The 21,186-nt window shown below is 29.1% G+C and overlaps 1 long non-coding RNA gene across 1 annotated transcript; it reads left to right on the forward strand.

The window, feature by feature from the left end:
• The first annotated feature begins 15,240 nt into the window (after positions 1-15,240).
• LOC136989307 (uncharacterized) lies at positions 15,241-17,226 on the forward strand. Its single transcript, XR_010882929.1, has 3 exons — positions 15,241-15,285; positions 16,998-17,084; positions 17,161-17,226. It is a non-coding gene; the product is annotated as an uncharacterized lncRNA (long non-coding RNA).
• The last annotated feature ends 3,960 nt before the right edge of the window (positions 17,227-21,186 follow it).

Here is a 21,186-nt window from a genome sequence, read left to right on the forward strand (position 1 = left end):
AGGTGCTACAAATAACGCTTGACGTGAGAAAATGCAAAATCGGATTCTGCTGTGACGTTGATATAAATTGTATCTTTTCTTTTCATTTATCTGTTATTATTTTATATATAAAAATACATAAAATGTTAAGGTATTTTTATTAATACGTACAGTATTTATTAATAAATAAGTCGACTTCCCCTCCTGGAACAAATCAGTGCGGTGTGAACTCATTTTTTTCAGAAGGGAAGTCGACTTATCGGATGTCTAAACAAGTGTGGGACGGCAAAATATGTCGACTTATCCAGTGGTGACGAGTTAAACGGTGTCGGGTAAACCGGAGTATTTTAACATTAACGCCTATGTATGTCGGTCGGGACCACAGAAAACTGACTACCTATGTCGACTTATGCGGACTCCACTGTTGCCACGCCGAATTGCTTGCCATCGGTAGATTCCTCAGGCAATTTTCGGTAGATCGACTTTTTGTGGCAGAAAGAGGGTTGCACATAAACAATAACGGGCTTTTTTCGTCTTTATTTTATTATAAACTATAAAACATTAAAAAACAAAAACTAACACAGAACACTTACGTAAAAAAATAGTAATTTACTAATTAAGTAGGTACAGCACATTTTGTCTTATTTTTCTAACAAAAAATTATCTTTTATTTTTCGGATATTAATAATAATAATAATTATTATTCTTATTCAATATCTTCCGTTTGTATATTTTTTAAAACTGTTTGTTATTTTTGAAATTAAATTATCTTTTACAGGAAAATCGTAACAGTAATTTTTCCAATTAATAGTTTAGTAAGAAGTAAGCCAGTGATTGTTTCAGAGCTCAGTTTATTTCTTTGTTTCGTTTTAAACAGATTTATTGACGGAAATATTCTTTCCACATTAGCTGAAAAATGAGGCAGACACGAGATATTCTCAACAAAACCAGACAACACTGAAACAACAAGTGTTTCATTGCCCAGAGTAATAGTTTTAATATTTCGCCAGAAAACTTGCACATCATTGCGAAACGACTGTATTTCTTGATTATTTCTTAATAGTCTCCATTCGAAATCTAAACTTTGAACCTTGAGATCAGTTATGAGATTAGGAAATAACAAGGCAACATCTGTAACTGTATGCATAATCCCACTTTTAACAGCGGTTGGGTTCGAAAAACTGAAATTTTATAATTGTTTTTAAGAGGAAATCTAGCAGTAATTTGGGTGAACCTTCAATGTAAAAATCCAAACGACGTAGTCGAAAAAATGTAATGTGTTCATCTGTAAGATTCAGTTGCGTCATTGAAGCGACGACTTTTTCTCCAAAATACATGTTTTCTCTAGCTAAATAATTTCTTGGACTTTTAAAATTAATACTTTCGATTTGATCGGTTGTTATATAATTTCTTTGAAGGAAGCAATCATAAACTGTTTTCAAAACGAGGCAAACATTATCACACAAAACATGCAATTTTGGGGACTCGGATTGTATTTCTATATTTAAATTATTGAATAGAGGCAACACATAATCCAAAAATTCTAGAAATAATTTTGAAACTGAATCATTCAATTTCTGCAGTATATCATTTGCAGCAAGAACATCATTACTGTTACAACATCAGTAGAATATATAGTTACAGAGCAGCGTACTGTTCTACGATTTGAATTACCACACCAAGAACTGAAAGCCATCTGGTTTGCGATGGATGTAGAATTTTGTGGGTCTTAATATTACAAAATTGCTGAAATTGGCTGAGTTCACAAACTCTTTTTTGGGCTAGAATTAAAAATAATTGTAAATATCGCGGCAGAGATTTTCGACGTACCTAGGGAATTTGTGACACGCATATGATGCGCACAAGTGGATCGAATGGCATATACATTTTATAATATATAAATTAGGTACATCATTTTTTAATAGTGTCATCAAAGAATGGTGACTTCCCATCATAACATTAGCTCCATCGGGTGCAAACCCTATCAAATTGTTTTGTATGGAATATTATTGTGGTTAAACATTTCAGCAATGCGATTACATAAGGTAGTTGCATCAGAAGCGCTTAATTTAACAAGACCAAAAAAACTATTTTTAATAACGTCATCTTTTAAATACCTTACAACTAAGCATAAGTATTTTATTGTGTTCCGATCCGTTGATTCATCCACGATAAGGGAAAATTTCTTATTTCGTAAATCTTCACAAAGCTGAAGAAAACCCTCGTTACCAGTAACGTACTTCACAATGACTGTTGTTTTGATTCTGCTGCATGCCAATCCTTGAGCAATATTTGAGTCGGGACAAATGTTCATAATTAATTTCGGCAGATGCTCCATGACCAAGAAAGGTAGGTTGCACTCTGCTACGAATGCTGAAAGGCGTATTTCCCCCGAATAACAAACAACATTAGTAATACTAAATATAACAACAGTAATGAATCAATTAGTTTAATTTTTTATTTTTTAACTGTCACAAAAACGTACCTTCTTTAATTGATGCCTCCAATTGCATTTGCCTTCATCCGGATATAGCAAAAGTTTTCATCATCGAGACTTGTTTACTTGAGATTGTCTCCACTGTTTTTATATGAAATTTTTCGACACTATGTTTAAATAAAGTGTCTTTACCACTTGAAACGTTTATGTCTTTGCAACAAGGCTTGCAAAGTGCAAATTGTCACCCTTTTTTACTTTGGGTTAACCACCCTTTGAACTCTGGCAGGGCTTCCCACTCGTGTTTGTAGAATTGTTCATATTTCTTTTTTTAGTAACATCGGTACTAGAACCTTCACCACCACTATCGTACTTTTGGTCACTCATTTTTGGCTTTCTAATATATTTTTAATTATTCACGATGTGAATAATTAAAAGATTACATTTCTGGCGATTTCTGTCATAATGTAACCAGTGATTATGCTACTATGTAATAGAGAGCGCTAAACAGATCAGCAAAAATAACTGTATTGCAATAGTTTTTTACAATATATAAGAAATGAAGGTACTGTAAAAAGAAATGTTTTATTGAGAATTTTTGGATACATTGAAAATAAAAATTTCTTTTATGAATTATCGTCAACTTTTCGGTAAATTTGGTGCTTCAATCGATAGATCGGTTGACCAGACTCAAAATCGGTAGATCTACCGAAAATTCAGTAGACGGGGCAACATTGGCGGACTCGACTGTAGTTGTAAACGCGATGGTACTTGTGTTAAAGATGTGTCATCTACTGATGAATAACCTGTATTACATTCTGTTTGTAAGAAAACCTACTGAGGAGGCCGATAAAGTAGAATGCATTTAGGGTTAAGTATGGTGTAAAAAAATAATATAAAAACTATTTTTTCTCTCAACGATAACCTGTGTTTGTTCTTTTGCTTTTTTATACCAGTCCACGTTTCGTTTTGAGTAAATGGACTAGTGACTTGGAATTTTTTAACCTCCAGAAGTCAGAGAAAATAGAATTATTTTTTCGTGTGCTAGTTAATAGAACAATTGGGAAAAGACTGATTATCTGACTGCATTGGTTTTTAAAAAATAATTTATTAGTTTATATTTTTAATTATTATAAAATTACAAAAAACTTAATTTTGCGGTTATGGACGGGTTTTATAAAAAATTGTATATACTAATAACGAGTAAAGTCGTCATTAAGTCGACGCTAGTGAGATACGCACGACCCTCATTATCTCCGTACCCCCTCCGCATTTAATCACCAAAATTTAACAGCGTCGATCCCCTAATACGTAAACCTCCTTGCAAAATTTTAGAAATTTTCGACAAAGAGCGCAAGAGTTAAGCTTCAAACAATATACAAAATTGTGCCACCACACACCTACATTTACTAACATCCATATATAGAGAAAAACCCGTCGAATTTCTTTTTTTTTTTCATTTCTAGACGTTTCCAGATCCCTTGAGCCCAGAAATGTAAAAATCTTCACACAATGAAATATTAGCTGTTATTGGCAAACATCTCTTTCTAGTCGGAATCATTGTCAAACTGCTGAAGAAATTGGTTTTGTTGTTCATTTTGATGTGCAATGTATTGTATTTCTCGATCAGGGCAACTCCGTATTTTGCCGTATCGTTAATGCATTTTTGGCTCTGATACACTTTTCTGTGATAATGTGGTTACCTTTGGTTTCTTTTATTAATGAAGCCAATGTCAATCATTCGTTGTACCAAACATGAATAGAAAGTTTCACAGAAGTGTTGGCAATAGTGGAATTTGCAGTTTTGCACTGTTAGATGTATCTCATCAAAAGCGTTTCAAGTAGCCTGAATGTATAGTCTAAAGCTTAAAAGTCCCAGATTGTTCCAGGTTATGGAATGTATCAGAAGTTTAAAAATATTCTGTCGCTCGTCTGAAATGTTATAGAAATTTGTAGACCATTCCGAAAAGCTCCGGATTGTTTCAAAAGACAGATTTTAGAACGTGACAACAAAGAACATGAGTAACAAACATTGTTCTTCTGTATTTACGTAGGTTTCAATTTCAACAGTAAATGGTTTAATCTTTAAAACGGTGATATACTGAGATTTTCCAGACCTTTGTGACGACCCCTAAATATTATTAGAAACGAATTAAGTTTTACTATAATTATTATTCTTAACAGAACAGATTTAAAATTCGTCCCGTCTAACTTTCAAAAAGTTAAAAATGAGGATTACCCTAATAATGCAGATTCGACTTATATATATATATATATGTATGTATAAGTCGAATCTGCATTTGCTAACGTTACTGTTATAAAATAAAATAAAACATCCAACTAGGAAGAAGAAATGTACAGTAATTTGTAATATAAAACCACATACATAAATCCATTTTTCATGTACATAGTACACACATATTCTTTATACTCAGGAGCCGATAGTTTTATGAGAAATTTTGTTAAGTTTTCTACATTTTGTATAACAATTTACTTTAGCTAGCTAAAATAAATCGCGGAATTACAGAGCGATTTATCGTGTTTTCGTTTATGTATAAAAATGAGAGTTAAAGAATTTTCTGAAATAAATCATTATTATAATTTTTTATATAAAGAATATTGATTTGTAGCCTAATATTTTATTTTTATTATTTAGTCTGTCTTGTATATTTAAACTGTGATACACAGACAACGACACAAAAGTATGTTTTGTCGTAGTTGCTAGTCTAGTCGCAGATTGCGAGGCAACAGGAATTCATGACGGATTACTTAATATACCGGACTATCGAACAGTCTGTTTTATGAGATTAAATTTAAATCTACAGAGGAAAACAGTTGTTTAGCTTGTCTAATTGAACACCCTCCATTAACATTGATGATCGGAATGCTAATTATACGCGAACTTCCGATGAAAACTGAAGTTCAAGTTATGTGAATTCAAAAATTTTCTCTGAAAGGAATTAGACTGGCAAAACTATTACAACTGAAATAGTAGGATGTACAGGGGCAATACACTACTATTTTGAAGATGAAGAACGTATGTTTTAAATTAAATAAATTGAAAAATATGTTTAAAAATTGCAGCCCGGCAATGTGACCCTGTCACAGTAAAATGATTTTTCATGTTAATTGTAGTCAATTTATAAAAAAGAGAATGCTTCCATTTTCAAAATAAATTAATATTCCTTGCCAGAGTATTTCATAGTGTTATTTTAATTTTAAATTTTTTATATGTTAAAAATGCAAATGAAGTGTGCTTCATTTTTATATATTTTGTGTGCCCTTATAAACTTTTTATGCACGTAGTTTTTCTGTTTTACTTTCACGTTGTAACTTTCTTCAGCAAATCAAAATTAGGCAGAAATTAATTGATTTGTAGCATTCCAATCGATATTTTAGGATGTTATTACGGCATTGTGTACGATATAAGTACATTAACGTAACTGAATAGTGTCATAGAAATTGATCTAGTCAACTAGGAGTGTATAGCGAACAAACAAACATCCTCATATTATATACGGATGTCCTTTGGTTACTCCACTTACATACTCAAATCAAACGCTTTAGGGCATTTTTTTCCAGTCGTATGTGAAATTCGAAATGTCAAAATTTCCAAATTCAAGTATTCAAAATGTAAAAGGCACAAACTTCTCTAAAATTCAATTGGAATTAAAGTTTGAAAAATAAATCAAGTCGAATACCAGAAATTTATTACGAGCATTTGTTTTATTAACCTGAAAGCTTCTTGTTTTATAATACATCTAATTTAGAAAGAATTTCATTATATTCATTAAATTTGTGAAATCTACATTAAACTTGTAATGATGTTTTTAAAAAGAATGCATAATGCCTTTTAATAAATAGCAATTAATTTAGCTTGTTGGTCAATTACGTTCTCCGACTAATGGAAGCACATCACGTTCTTTGCTTAGTAAAATCGATTGGATTCAATATATTTAATGTCGTACTAAAACGCGTCAGCAGGATCGAGTGCAGTAGTTTGATGGTATAATGGCATCATATCTGAGCACGTATCTGCTTATATAGTTTTATTAATATTCAATAAATTGCTATCTATTATTCAGCAAAGTAAAATCGAATTTCTTCGATAATATGCAAGTCGCTTTATAGAAATTGCACTTTCAAAAATGATCTTAAGTCAGTTGAAATGTCATTGTATACACTGTGCACTGGATCCAACTATAAATTTATTACAAATTTATGCATTTCCTCTGTCTTATAACAGACATAAACAAAATCAAATATGGGTAAAAACTCACTATATTTATTGCATAATTCAAAATCTAATATTCTGGAACTACTTCATCATGTATTGTATATCTGTATTTAAACCCGATTATTACATTATTCTGTGTTTCGAATTACAGTTTTCTACCTGTCAATTATTATTTGCTTTGGCAGCAGTTTGGTTTTTGTTAAATTCAGTTCTTGCTCCCTTACTAGTTTCATCAGGTATTATTAAAAAATGGGAAAAAATTCCTACTCTATTAGAAAGAATTGAATGTTACATTAATAGTGATCAATTGAGAAGAAAAGAATACTTCCAATTTCAAGATAGACTAGTTTTCCTTACCACAGGATTACATAGTTTAATATTAATTTTAAATTTTTTATACGTTAAAAATGCAATTGAAGTGTGCTTCAGTTCTATAAATTGTGAATGCCCTTCGAAACTTTCAATGTACGTAGTTTTTCTGTTTTACTTTCACGTTGTAACTTTCTCAACTGGTTTAATATTGTATCTCGTAGTGTTCGTGCTCTTAGTGTACAAATATATATCTTCACGACTTTTTGGATATCTTAAATATATTGAAGATTTGTTAATTTCATTTTGTAACCAGTCTTTACAGTTATCGTCTCGTCATCTTGAAATTATAGTAAATATTCTTTGCAATATTTATGAAATTTTAGGTGAAGTTTCTGAACTTTTGAGTGGTTTATGTACATTTGTAACATTTATAATCGGAGTGTTTTTATTCAGTGCATTAATTTTCTTCATATTTATTTTAAATGATTTTCTTTTAAAATTTTTCGCTATATTAGTGATTATAATTGCAATTATAGCATTTGTAATCTTAGCATATTTAGCTGCATTAATACCTTTAATGGTAAATATTACTTTATAATTTATATTATTTACTGTAAATATTTTAAGATTTATTTTAGTTAAATTAGTTAAATATAAACAATAATTTATATAGGATTAATTTAGTAAATTATGTAGATTTATATAAAATGCTCCAAAAGTCTGACACAATAGGTGTTATATTGATCTATGTTTATTATTTTACATGTAAATCATGGCAGTATAAGTTAGAATGAATTTAAGTTGTTATAATGATGGGGTTTCAGTCAAATGTGTTGTTGTCGAAGGCTGCTTTCGGATTGATGCGTGAGATTGATAGGAAACTTACCTGCACTGTAGTAAAGTTCTGATTTTCCTCCCGACTATTTTCATCCGTCATCAAAATAACGAATTTGTTTTTCCTCACTTTTCCCTATGCTTTATCTGTAAAATAATAAATAAAGGTCCACATGACTTCTATGGTTCCTGACTTATGGAATATCTTGTAAATTTCATATCTCTTTACATTTAATTCTAAAAGTTTTTTTTTTAAATATATCAAGAATCTGTAGTATAATTTGAATTGAACTATGTTTCAGAAAATCTTGGTATATAAAAGCTTGTTTAATGATAAATCGTATATAATAATAATAATTCATACATTAGTTGCAAATGTGACAACGCGCAAGCGCCCCGTATGCTTCGGCACCACTTGCCCGAAAAGTCAGCCAGTATAAGAAGAATAGAAATGAAATTTTTATCTCATAAATTTTAAACAAACAAATTGTATAAATAAATTGTATAGAATTGAATTAGTTTAATTATAATTTATTATTACACAATAATGTAGATTCGAACCTTTAAGAGTTAATGAAAAATTTATATAATTATGATCTTTATATTAATTAATAATAAACTACAATTCTATTTTTCAAAGTTGAAAAGTAATAAGAAAAGAAATCATTAAAATGCATTATTTCAATTCTAATGACCCTAACTGGTTTAGGTTCAAATACATTTCAGATGTATTCGAACCTGGAACCACTACATAGAGCAACACTTTATCTTGAGACCATTTGGATCGAATTTTATTACAAGAAATGTAGAAAAATGGCTGTATTTTCAGAAACAAATAAATAAATCATCAATTATTCTAAAATATTAAGACATTGAAGCATATTAAAATAAAGTATATATGTTACCGCCAAACTAGTTTGTCCTAGACCGAACTGATTTATCTACTATAAATAGGTGCCAGTGTAAAAAAATGATTTTGTTCTAATTCGAAATGTCACCACAGTACACCCTGTAAAAATAAATAAAAGATAAAATATTTTATATGTTACGCTAAGAAGCACAAATAAGTTCATTTTTAATTTTAGTTTGACTTTAACAATTATTTTAATTATTTCGTTATTATTGCCTTTTAATTTTATTTTAATCATTAATATACTTGAATAATAATTCTAAATCAATTCGGCCTAGGATAAACCAGTTTTGCCTGAAATCGAGTTTGGTCGGTAAGATACATTACAACTTTATAACAATTTGAAATGAAATGCTGAAATTAGCGTAAAAGGAAAATATAGTTTTATGGAAAAACCGTAAAATAAACCGAATTCTTCAAATCGTATGCATCAGGTTATAAAAATGAACTTTAGACTTATTTTTATCTTGAGGAAACCGTGTTTTATGTTCTCTTTCTTGCGTAGACACAATGCAGTGACAGTTGACTTAAAACACTGGGCAAATTTTCATCCATTATTCGGTTGGAACGCTTTCTACATTGCGCGTTTCGGGCCAATGCCCCTCTTCAGCCAACTTTTATTTTTTCTTGGTAAATGTTGGCTGAAGAGGAGCATCGGCCCGAAACGCGCAATGTAAAAAAGAGTTCCAACCGAATCAAGGAAAAAAATTTGCCCAGTGTTTTAAATCAATTGTCACTGCATTGTGTCTACGCAAGAAATGAAATTTAGACATTAAAACAAACTTTATTTACAATTAATTCTACAACTATAAGAGTTCAGTAATGTAGAGAATAATTATCATCAATATTACTGACAACTCGCGACCTTTGCTGGAAAATTTTTAATCCCGTGAGCATAGAACAATTGGAATTTTTCTTTGAAAAAGTCTTGAGCTTTGGGCATTGAACTGTACATTGGCACTTTGGTTCTGCAGGGAACGAAGTATATAGTATTCAGTTGGCGTCAAGTGCAGGCTGTTGTTTACGCAAGAAAGTTTTAACTAACGCATTGCATTCGAAATCGTTAGTCTTTGTTACCTTGTGGTTACTTACGAAGTGATAGAGCAACAGCATGCGGACGTGTTCTTTCAAATATTTCATATTGTCAGACGTTGATGATGTATCAATTTTCAATGAAATATGTGATGATAAGCGCTTTGGTTACTGTGAAATGCAAATTTTTTTACTAAAATTTAAGATTAAAAATTTCAAAAAGAAATCAGACTAGCCTAATGTCAAGTATATATCTTGAGCATTTACTTAAGTAAACTGAAAGGCTCCTGGTAATTTACAAAGAATTTCGTGACATTTAATAAATTTACACTAAAATTTATATGGAATTCTAATTGCGTCTTAATAAAGAGCAATAAATTTCATTTGTTGCGAATCACGTTTTCAATTAATCAGTCCATACAAGAACATAAACTAAAGTTGTATGCTCTTAATGTAGAATTCTATTATATAGGGTTAATATCTTTTGGATGTTTTCACACATAATCAGTGTATTATCTAGGTTTCTATAAATTATTTGTGTTTTAGGCATCGGTTATTTTATAGTGTGGTTATATAGCCATTTATTAATAATTTTGTTGGTTATTTAATTGAAAGATGCGTATATATGCTCTATTTCAATGTTTTGGTCTCTTTATCACTTGTACGTAATTAAATTTTGTTTATATACATATTGAATATCTCCTTTTTATATACGTAGGGGTGTTGAAATAGAAATTCATGACTTTTTCGATGTCACATGGTTTAATGTACTTTTTTGAAAGTGATAAAATTATCATATAACTTGTTTAAACTGTGATATCTAAGATTAACTTGCCATCATTTTCGTTTTCAATTTCACAACATATATTATTTTCGATGTTATTAGCGTATTGAAGTATAATTTGGGGGTCGGTTTATTTAATGTTATAAACAGCAAAGCAGTCTTCAATATAACAATTATAAAAAAACACCACTAAAGTTTTTGGTAATGTCAATTCATATCACGCAAATTTCTGTAGGGTTTGGACCAATGCAAGAGACAGAATTCTTCCTCTCTGTCCCTTTTTAATCCACTGTACCGTACAAAATATCAGACTTTCTGAGAAACGTACAGTGAAAGCTTTCATACCTTGTTTTTAACGATTTTTAATTGGTTTAAAGGTTTTTATGTTTTTACTACCTTTATTAGTCAAGATTTTTTATTAGTTTTTGTGCGTATATTTTAAATATAATTTAATGCATTTCGTAATTTTTTAGTAGTTTTATGCCATTATACCATATACAGTAGTTAATAAAAAAAAAGGACTGAAGAGAAGCTTAAAGCCTGAAATGCATATTCGTTCTAAATTATAGAAAATAAATCTACTATTTCCATCAAAAATAAGTGTTCCTCTGTGATTCGTTCTCAAATTTATGCTAATTCCAAAGGGTACACAGTAATTGAGAGAACAGCAAACGATTAACTAGGAACCACTTTACTTTATTTGCTTGATAAAATGCATTCCATTTATAATTATTTAAATAATGTCCCATTAAAATGGACGCACAGGAACGATTCTAGTAGTTTGGTGTCATAATGGCAAAATTATTGAGCACTCATATTATAATTCTATTAATATTCAATAAATTTATAACCATTACTGAGAAAATAATTTCGATATTTCTCTATAGTATGTAAGTCGCTTATAGAAATTGCACCTTCAAAAATGATCTTAAGACAGTTGAAATGTCATTGTACGCATTGTGCACTAGATTCTATTGTAAATTTTATTACAAATGTATGCATTTCCCCTGTCTTATAATAGACGTAAACAAAATCGAAAATGGGTAAAAACTCACTATATTTATTGCATAATTCAAAATCTATTATTTTGGAACTACTTTATCATGTATTGTATATCTGTTTTTAAACCCGATTATTACATTATTCTGTGTTTCGAATTACGGTTTTCTACTTGTAAATTATTATTCGCTTTGGCAGCAGTTTGGTTTTTGTTAAATTCAGTTCATGTTCTTTTATTAGTTTCATCAGGTATGATTGAAAAATGGAAAAAATTCTTACTCTATTTGAAAGAATCGAATGTTATACTTACTATAATCAATTGAGAAGAAAAAAATATGTTCAATTTCAAAATAGACTAGTTTTCCTTGCCAGAGGATTGCACAGTTTTATTTTAATTTTAAATCTGTTATATGTTAAAAATGCAATTGAAGTGTGCTTCAGTTCTATAAATTGTGAATGCCCTTCGAAACTTTCAATGTACGTAGTTTTTCTGTTTTACTTTCACGTTGTAACTTTCTCAACTGGTTTAATATTGTATCACGTACTCTTCGTGCCCATAATGTACAAATATGCATCCGTACGACTTTTTGGATATCTTAAATATATTGAACATATGTTAATTTCATTTTTTGGGAGAATCTTTACCCTTATCGTCTCGTAGTCTTGAAATTATTGTAAACATTCTTTGCAATATTTATGAACTTTTAGATGAAGTTTTTAAACTTTCCAGTGGTTCATGTACATTTATAACATTTAAAATCGGAGTGTTTTTATTCGTGCATTAATTTTACTGACATTTATTTTAAGTGATCCTTTCTTGGAATTTTTTGCGATAGTTGTGATTATAGTCTCAATTATAGCATTGATATTCTTAACGCAAATAGCTGCTTGGACATCTTTAATGGTAAACGTTAATTAATACTTATAATTTTTAACTAAGTTAATTATACATATAAATGGTAATTTCATTCGATTATCTATTCACAACTTTCATCTTAATGTAATATAAAATGAATATTTTTGTAATTAGTATCTTATATATATTATGGAAATTCTGCAACTAATTTAATGTTTTTACATATTGTAAATAGTCATACAAATTACCCAGAAATAATACAAATTTCAGTGCATATTGAATACGATTTTATACGTAATCGAGGATAAATTTTATTATTTGAATCATAGTAAATTACGGCAAATGTATAAACTTGCACAAGACTGGAACAATAGTGGTTATGTTAATATTTATTTATTCATTTACATAATAAGACAAAATAAATTCACGTTATTTTCCAATGTTATTATAAGTACTTCTATATTTGTACAGTACTATTGAATTACATACAAAGAAATACATAAAGTTGAACATAACTTCTATGGTTCCTGATTTATTGAATATCATCTATATTGCAAATGTGCACATATTTAATTGTAGAAGTGTTTTAAAAATATATGTAGAATGTTTGTGAATAATTTCTATTGAGAAAAGAAAATCATGGAATATAAAAATTTCATTTACTAATAAAGTAAATATAATAATGATACTTCATAGATTAATTATAAATATTTCCTTCCTTTTTCGAGATTAAAGAAGGACAGACAAACGCATAACAGTGGGTATTTATAGGTCTACCACTTTTTAAATTGCAGCCCAATACATGAACAAGAAACACTTTAGGTAATCACTATCAATATCAATCATATCTCGCCAACTTTGCTGCAAAGTTTTAATCCCTTGAGCATACAAGTACTGGAATTTTTCTTTGAAGAAAGTCTCGAGCGAACTATACATTGGCAATTTGATTCTTCAGGGCTTGAAATAGATGGTATTCAGTTTGCTCCGAGTTTAGGTCATAAGAAGAAAAATGCCGGCATCTCTAAGGAAATCTTTGCTCTATGCACTGGAGCGTTGTGATGGCGATTATGTTGTTATGAACATAAATCGCTATATTTTTAAATCCCATTCTTGATTATGCAGGGATACGAAAAATCGCCGACGATTTCAATATATTAAAATATTAATTAATTATATTTGCATAAATTTTGTAAGATGAATGAAATATGTGTAATACTCAAATAATTTTAAAACTCTTTTTTAAATGCAGCGTATAATTTTAATTGTAAATATATAAAATATATTTAAATGTATAATCACATATACAATATGTTTAGTCAGTAGAATAATTCTGCTTTTTTATTGAGTTTATTAGGATTTTATGAATTTTTCAGAATTTATTTACTCGATGAATATTTCAAAGAAATTATAACATTCTGAAATATTTTCCAGAGAATATTTATTTCTTGATTATTTTAATTTCAGTTAATAAAATGCAGTTTCCTTAATAATTACCTTATTATGCATTTTAATGTTAATTATTAAATATTGAAATTTAATGCAATATGCATTTAATGTAAATTTTCGTAGCATTTATCATTAGCAATATTTACTGGTATAAAAATATTTAAAACCTATTAAACCGGAAAAGAATTTTACTCTTATATGGAACAATAAGGGAAACAAAAAGTTACTAGAGAATAGTCATATGTAGAAATATCTGCTTATACTGTAAATGCCTTAAAATAACTTTTTCCTCTATCTCTCAATTATCCATCCTTCTGTGAGCAAAATTACTTATTTAATAAGTTGAAGACTCATATTAACAAATTAGTCAGCCAATCGATAAAATTTACTTTATTAGCCTTGCCTACATTAATTGCAGAACAGAAATTATATAAAAATAAATTAAAATATTTAAAACGATGTAGTCAAAATTTTCTAATCTTACTCAATTTTACTGTGAGTTAGTATACGAAAATTCGAATTTTCCTCCATTTCTGATATACGAAGGTTTAAAAACTTCTGAACTCTAAACCATTTACTAAATGAAATAGAATGAGAACGAAAGGTGAAAAAACAAACCAGTTTCTCTTAGAAAGAAACCTCTTTTATTACATTGTATTTATTCCTAAATGCATTTCGCCAGTACACTGACCTCTTCAGTAGGGCTCCAGAATGCACAATATGATTCAATTTGCCAATCACAATAACTATCGATTACAATCTCTTACTCCTTGTTTACAGTTTTTATATCCGACAAGGTTTACCCACCATTCCGCTGAGACCAAACCATTATTTAAATTTAAATAACGCTGGGAATGCTGGGTAAACCTTGTCGGATATAAAAACTGTAAACACGAGGTAAGAGATTGTAATTGATAGTTATTGTGATTGGCAAATTTAATTATATTGTGTTTTCTGGAGCACTACTGAAGAGGCCAGTGTACTAGCAAAATGCATTTAGGGATAAATATGATGTAATAAAAAAGGTTTCTCTCTAAGAAAAACTGGTTTGTTTTTAACCTATAATTCTTATTCTATTTTATTTAGTAAGTGAAACCATTTAGTAAATGAAATAGAAGTTTCAGAATTCAGAAGTTTTTAAACCTGCATAAGTCAGAAACGAAGGAATATTCAAATTTTCGTCAACTCACTCACAGTACAATTAAGTAAGATTATAAATTATATAATATTTATTCTTTAAATAAACACAGTTATTTTTTTATATTGTTTTAAGCAATATGTTTTAATTTTGATTTTTTTTAATTTGAAAATATTCAGAATTTTGTATACATAAAAATGATATATATTCAAGTGATGAAAGACAAATTTCTGATTCATTTCTTTTTATTTTCAGGGAAATCAATTACATAAAGTATCGATGAAACTTTCAAAATTTCGTCTTTCGGAGGAAGACACCGAAATAGTAAGAATTAATTACTTTTTGTGTAATTTCTTGCAAACAGCTTGAAAGATTTGCGTTTAAAATTCAATTCGAGGATTCGGGTTATGCGACGATGAGACGATCTGCCAGTTTTAATTCGCAACTACTAACTAATCCAACACTTTTCCGTTTCTGTAAATTTACAAATAGAAACCTTAAGGAAACAAATTCATCTATCATCACGATTTTCCAGAAACTATTAAAGATACGGTTACATATTGCTTCAACTTTATTTCTCTGTACGTCAGTTCTTATTCTAAATCCTTACTACTTTCTTGTTGCCTTACTTAAACTTGTATCTCAAAAAATAAAACAAATTTTTGGTAATTCCACCTCCCTATATAATGTCTACCAGAGAACTATTTAGAAGCTTGTAGTCGATTGTATCTTGAGCACTTCATATTAGACCTGTGGATTTGAATATATTTAACTGATATGACCGAAATCCAACTTTAAGTTAGCCATTTCTTTATACTTGATAAATAAGTAGCTGTAACTTCTGATCCCTTGCTAGCATGTACTCTAATGGCTATATACACCTAAACGACACCAGAAGTTATCACATTCTAATTAAACAATTGTATTAGAATAGTAAAATTGTTTTCATGGTTGTTAAAATAGGTTTTTAATATTTATTATAAAAGTAGATATTGCTAATGCTTCACATAGATGGTTCATATTTTGTTCAAGTTAAATGCTGCTCGAAATAAGCATTTTGTGTTTACGAACTACGGAAAAATAAAGTACAGGGGCAAGAGACTAAGTGCTAATTTGAAGAGGCGAACATACATTTTAACTTAAATAAATTAAAAATTGCAGCCCAGCATTGTGACAATGTTACAATAAATAATTTCTCGTTACGAATTATAATTAATTTGTAATAAACAGTGAACCAAAAAATGTTTGCCATACCTGTTGGTATAATAAACATTACAGACCTATTTAAACATCAAAACAATTTTACACTTATATGGAACCATAACGGAACCAGAAATTCGCTATGGAATATGTAGAGATATCTGCGTATACTGCAATTAAAACAATATTGTTAAACATAATATATAACTCAATTTGTGTTAATTTGTATTATACAATTTGTTTCAATTATATAAATCATCGACCTTCTAATTAAAAAGTTTTTATGAAAACGTAAAGAGATTATTGCACACAAGGTTTATATATTTTAGCATAAATATTATATAGGTAAACGCTCGATAATATATTATAGAATAGAAATGCGAAACAATATACTATGGCTGATTTGCCACACATTGCAATGTCAGTCGGGAGGAGTTAATATGAGAAACTCTACTAGGTATAAAACACGTAAAGCAAACTTGAAAAACTGCCCATGGTCAAGCGTGAACTCATGACTAGTATTCAGTGGTTGTATTTATTTGGCCACTAAAGAGTCGATTTTAACATGATCTACATATTTATGACAATATAATTATTTTTTGTTCTTTTTCGTGGTTTTTAAAATTGTTTACTACCGTTTGGCCACCTGAAGGAGGCAATGGGCACTTGAAAAATGCTGATTTGTATAAATCATAAATTGTAAATAATTTTATATTGTATAAATAGAAATATAAAAGAAAATACCGTACTATTATTTATATAAATGTAAAAATACGGGGTGGGGAATTTGTAATTTTAATCATTCATTAATTTTTTTCATTTTTTATATATTTCAGGTAAAATTTTTAATGATAAAATTTAAAAAAGAAATAGGATTAAAGTGGGTAGGAGATGTTATTATTACTAGAAAGACTTCTTTGAAGGTAAGTTCCATACAGCAAAATTTAAGTAATATCATTTACAAATTTAAAGGAATAATTATTAAATTATCTTTTGCAGGTATTAAGTACCGTCGCTTCAATTACTTTTACTCTTTTGCAAGTTAAACAAATAAGAGACAAACATAAAATAAAATTATTGTAAATTATTGAAATTGACCGTAAATTATTGTTTGTTTACAACGTTAATTGACAAATTAAGACTTGGATATTAATTATATGAAGTTTATTAAATTGGAGAGGAGATCTAATTTGGACGAATTAGAATATGCCTTATTATTTCTTTTGTGGTATCTTAAATATTTCACAATTTGAACGTCTATCACATGGTGGAGTAGATACATTGGGATCCGGCTAATCTCACATATATAAGACATATTAAGGCGGTGTGTATTGGAGGCTAAAAACAAAAGTTGTAGTTATTATAGGAGCACCTGTCTAACTCGTTAAATATTTAAAAGGTAATAAAACAGGTAATACTTAAAATTCGGCGAAATTCAGATAAAATTTAAGGGTTGCTACCAAAGTTAAAAACATTAGATTTTGTTTATTTTAAGCAAAATAAAGAATTTAGAATTTTATATTTGATAATTTCCATGTTACTGTCACAATATCTAGCAATTAGTTGCTTGGCTTTCTGGCTACATTTAAGACTGTGTGATAGGCGCCATCGTTACGCTATTTTATTATTAAAAACGTTTATCTTTGCTGAAACCGTGTTTTATATTTTCTTCCTTGCACAGACACAATGTAGTGACGAACTTAAACACCAGGCAAATCTTTCATCTTTTATTCAGTTAGGACGCTTTCTACATAATGCGTTTCGGGCTTCTGCCCGTCATCAGTCAACTAAGCAATAAATATACAAATTTAATAATGCGACAATATGCAAGGAAACTAAACACTAAATAACCACAATAAACCGTAAAAACATACCTTAAAATTGTCTGTATATATAACAGATACGTGTACGCAGGCAACATGACATTGTTTGTGTATCTCATTCGAATTATTTACTAAGTTGTTGGGAACTTTGAAAAATGAATAGAAAAGAAAACATGCATACAGTTCAGCATTAAGTCAAAGGATACCGGGAAAAAATACAAGGTGAGATTGATAAGCTACTAATAGATTTACGTTACCTCAAAGCACATCTTAAAGAAAATAGATCCTTACGAACACTTTCTCTTCTGCAGTCCATTATAGAAAATATTCCAACAAGGGGCAGACAATATATTAATCTTAAAATATTGAAATCGGTTATAAAATTTAAACATATTAAAATTAGAAGGTTGAAGCGCAGTTTACAAAAATATGAAAACAAGAACGGAAAAACTTATTTAAGGGATAAAAAAAAACTAACAATTTTCATACAGACGACATAATCAGATACGAAATAAATAAACATAATCGGCTAGTTAAACGATTTCAATATCCAACTATAGAGGAAGTAATGGAGTGGAAAACATCTCTGGTGCTAAATAAAACACAAATCAAGATTCCCGATCATATTTTAGAGACAATAAGGAAAAGACTTGATTTTAATGGCCCTAACAGTTGGGACGTTCTGGATCTAATATCTAATTTAGACCGCATGTGTAATGATCTAACGGATATAGAATCAAAAATTCTTAAAATAAACTTAAGTAATAAAATTAAAAAGTACAGTACATAAAAAGAAAAAATGATAAAACAATCATACAGAATAAAAATTACTATAAATATAAAAACGAGGTTGACACACTGTCTAAATTTCTAACTGGTAATCAACTAGGCATTATTAATAAACTCTTTTTCTGTTTTAGTAAATTTATCCTTTATGAAGATAATGACAGAACACCTCGACTGAACATACAACTAAAGACTCATAAAGAGGGTGAGAAAGTAAGACCTATAGTTGACTTTAAATTTACCATATTATATAATTTGGAAAAATTCCTAAAACAAAAACTTAAAAAATATATTGGAACTTTTAGACGACCTCAAACAAGTAAAACTAGAAAAAACGTTAAAGATAGCCATTTTAGACGTGACTGTATATGTACCAATCGATAAAATGAGAACTGATTGAGAATAACCTTAAAAATAAAAAAAATAAAAAAGGAGTAGAACCCGAAATCATAAAATTAATACAATTTACTTATATGAGTAACTATTTCATGACAGATGAGAAATATTACACAGAATGATGGAATCAGCATGGGGTCTGTCATGGGGCCGAAGCTGGCCGAAATAATAATGATCGATATTAATGAAGTGTTTAATAATACACCAGGCATAAATTTCTATAAAAGATATGTCTATGATGTTTTAATTATATACAATGATGCAGAAGTTAAAATTAATAAAATTGATAATATAATAAATAACATAAATAAAGGAATTCAATTTAAAATTAAAAAAGAGAATATAAATGATAATAGTATACGATATTTAAACGTGATAATCACAAGGAAAGAAAAATAATTAGAATTTGAACCTTTCAAGAAACCTACGGTAAAATATAATTGAAATATACCATTGTATATAAAAAAGAATATTTTTAATATGGAATATGAGAAAATAAGGAATACAACCAGTAACGAAATTAATAAACATAATCATATAAAGGAATTAAAGAAAAAATTTCTTGAGTATCCAAGCGGATTGATTAATAAATGGGAAAAGAAAATAAATAATACGTTAAAAACAACAGATAATAAAACGGAATCGAAAATAAAGGACGTTAGCTTCTCATACATAAAGAACTTCTATGAAGAAACTGATATAGAGATGAGGAAAAATAGTATAAAACTTGCTCCCAAGTATGTGAATTCATTCACCAGATTAAAAGCCAAACAACGAATAAAGAAACGAAAAACGATAAAAGATGATACAAGAAACATTGTATATAAGATATCATGTATGTAGTTGCAAAAAATACAAACTTTTATATAGGAGAAACGAAACGTAAGCATAAGTTAAGGGTTAAGGAACATATGGCTGATTTAAAGTACCATAGACTTAATTCTGCATTCCACGACCATTGTATATTAAATAACTGCAATATCGATAAAACCAATACAGAGATTTTACATAGGCAAAAGAAGACGTACAATAGAAAGTTTAAAAAAAGTGTAGAAATAATCAAAAATAAAGATAAGAATTGTATAAATAATCACCTAGTATGAAAATCAGCGAAAATTGAATAAAAATGTCATAAAATTAATTTTCCGAAAAAAGGAAAAGAAAAATTGTTGACTAGTATTATTGTATACTAATAAGTTTTAAGAATTGTCGTTGTGACTGGAAATAATTTTGTTAAAGTAACTTTTTAAAGAATCATTTGTTTAATCGGTATTAGAGTAAGTGTATGCAAATTACAAGCTAGATTATGTAGTTGAAGTGATTGTGAGATCTGTTTTTGGCAGCGGCTCTCGTCACAATGTAAACCCAAGTAATGTGAGTAGACACAAATCACAGGTACAATAGCGGTCAATATGCCTTTTGTATATAAGAAATATGATTTACAGTAAATAATTTGATTCATTTTTATAGATAAATGTAAAAAATTTGCAAAGATTTGTTCCTTTGGCCTACTTGTCATCCGTCTAAATGTAGTCCGTTGTATAGTAGGTGATGCTGTGGTGATTATTGGTCCACCTTTTAGTCATGTTAATACATGTATATTCCGGTGTACAAGATTCCAACAGCTAAGTAAATAATTCGAATGAGATACACAATGTCATGTTGCCTGTGTGCATGTATCTGTTATATATACAGACAATTTTAAGGTATGTTTTTTATAGTTTATTGTAGTTATTTAGTGTATAGTTTCCTTGCATATTGTCGCATTATCAAATTTGTATATTTATTGTCTCGTTGGCTGATGAGGGACAGGAGCCCGAAACGCGTTATGTAGAAAGCGTCCTAACTGAATAAAAGATGAAAAATTTGACTGGTGTTTAAGTTCGTCACTACATTGTGTCTGTGCAAGAAAAAAAAAGTTTATATTTTTAAATATTATAAAATTATAAAAAACTTAATTTTGCGGTTATGGATTGGTTTTATAAAAAATTGTATATACTAATATGAGTAAAGTCGTCAT

This window comes from Centruroides vittatus, unplaced genomic scaffold, assembly GCF_030686945.1.
Source record: "Centruroides vittatus isolate TY-2023 unplaced genomic scaffold, ASM3068694v2 contig_10, whole genome shotgun sequence".
In the NCBI taxonomy this organism is placed as follows: Eukaryota; Metazoa; Arthropoda; class Arachnida; order Scorpiones; family Buthidae; genus Centruroides; species Centruroides vittatus.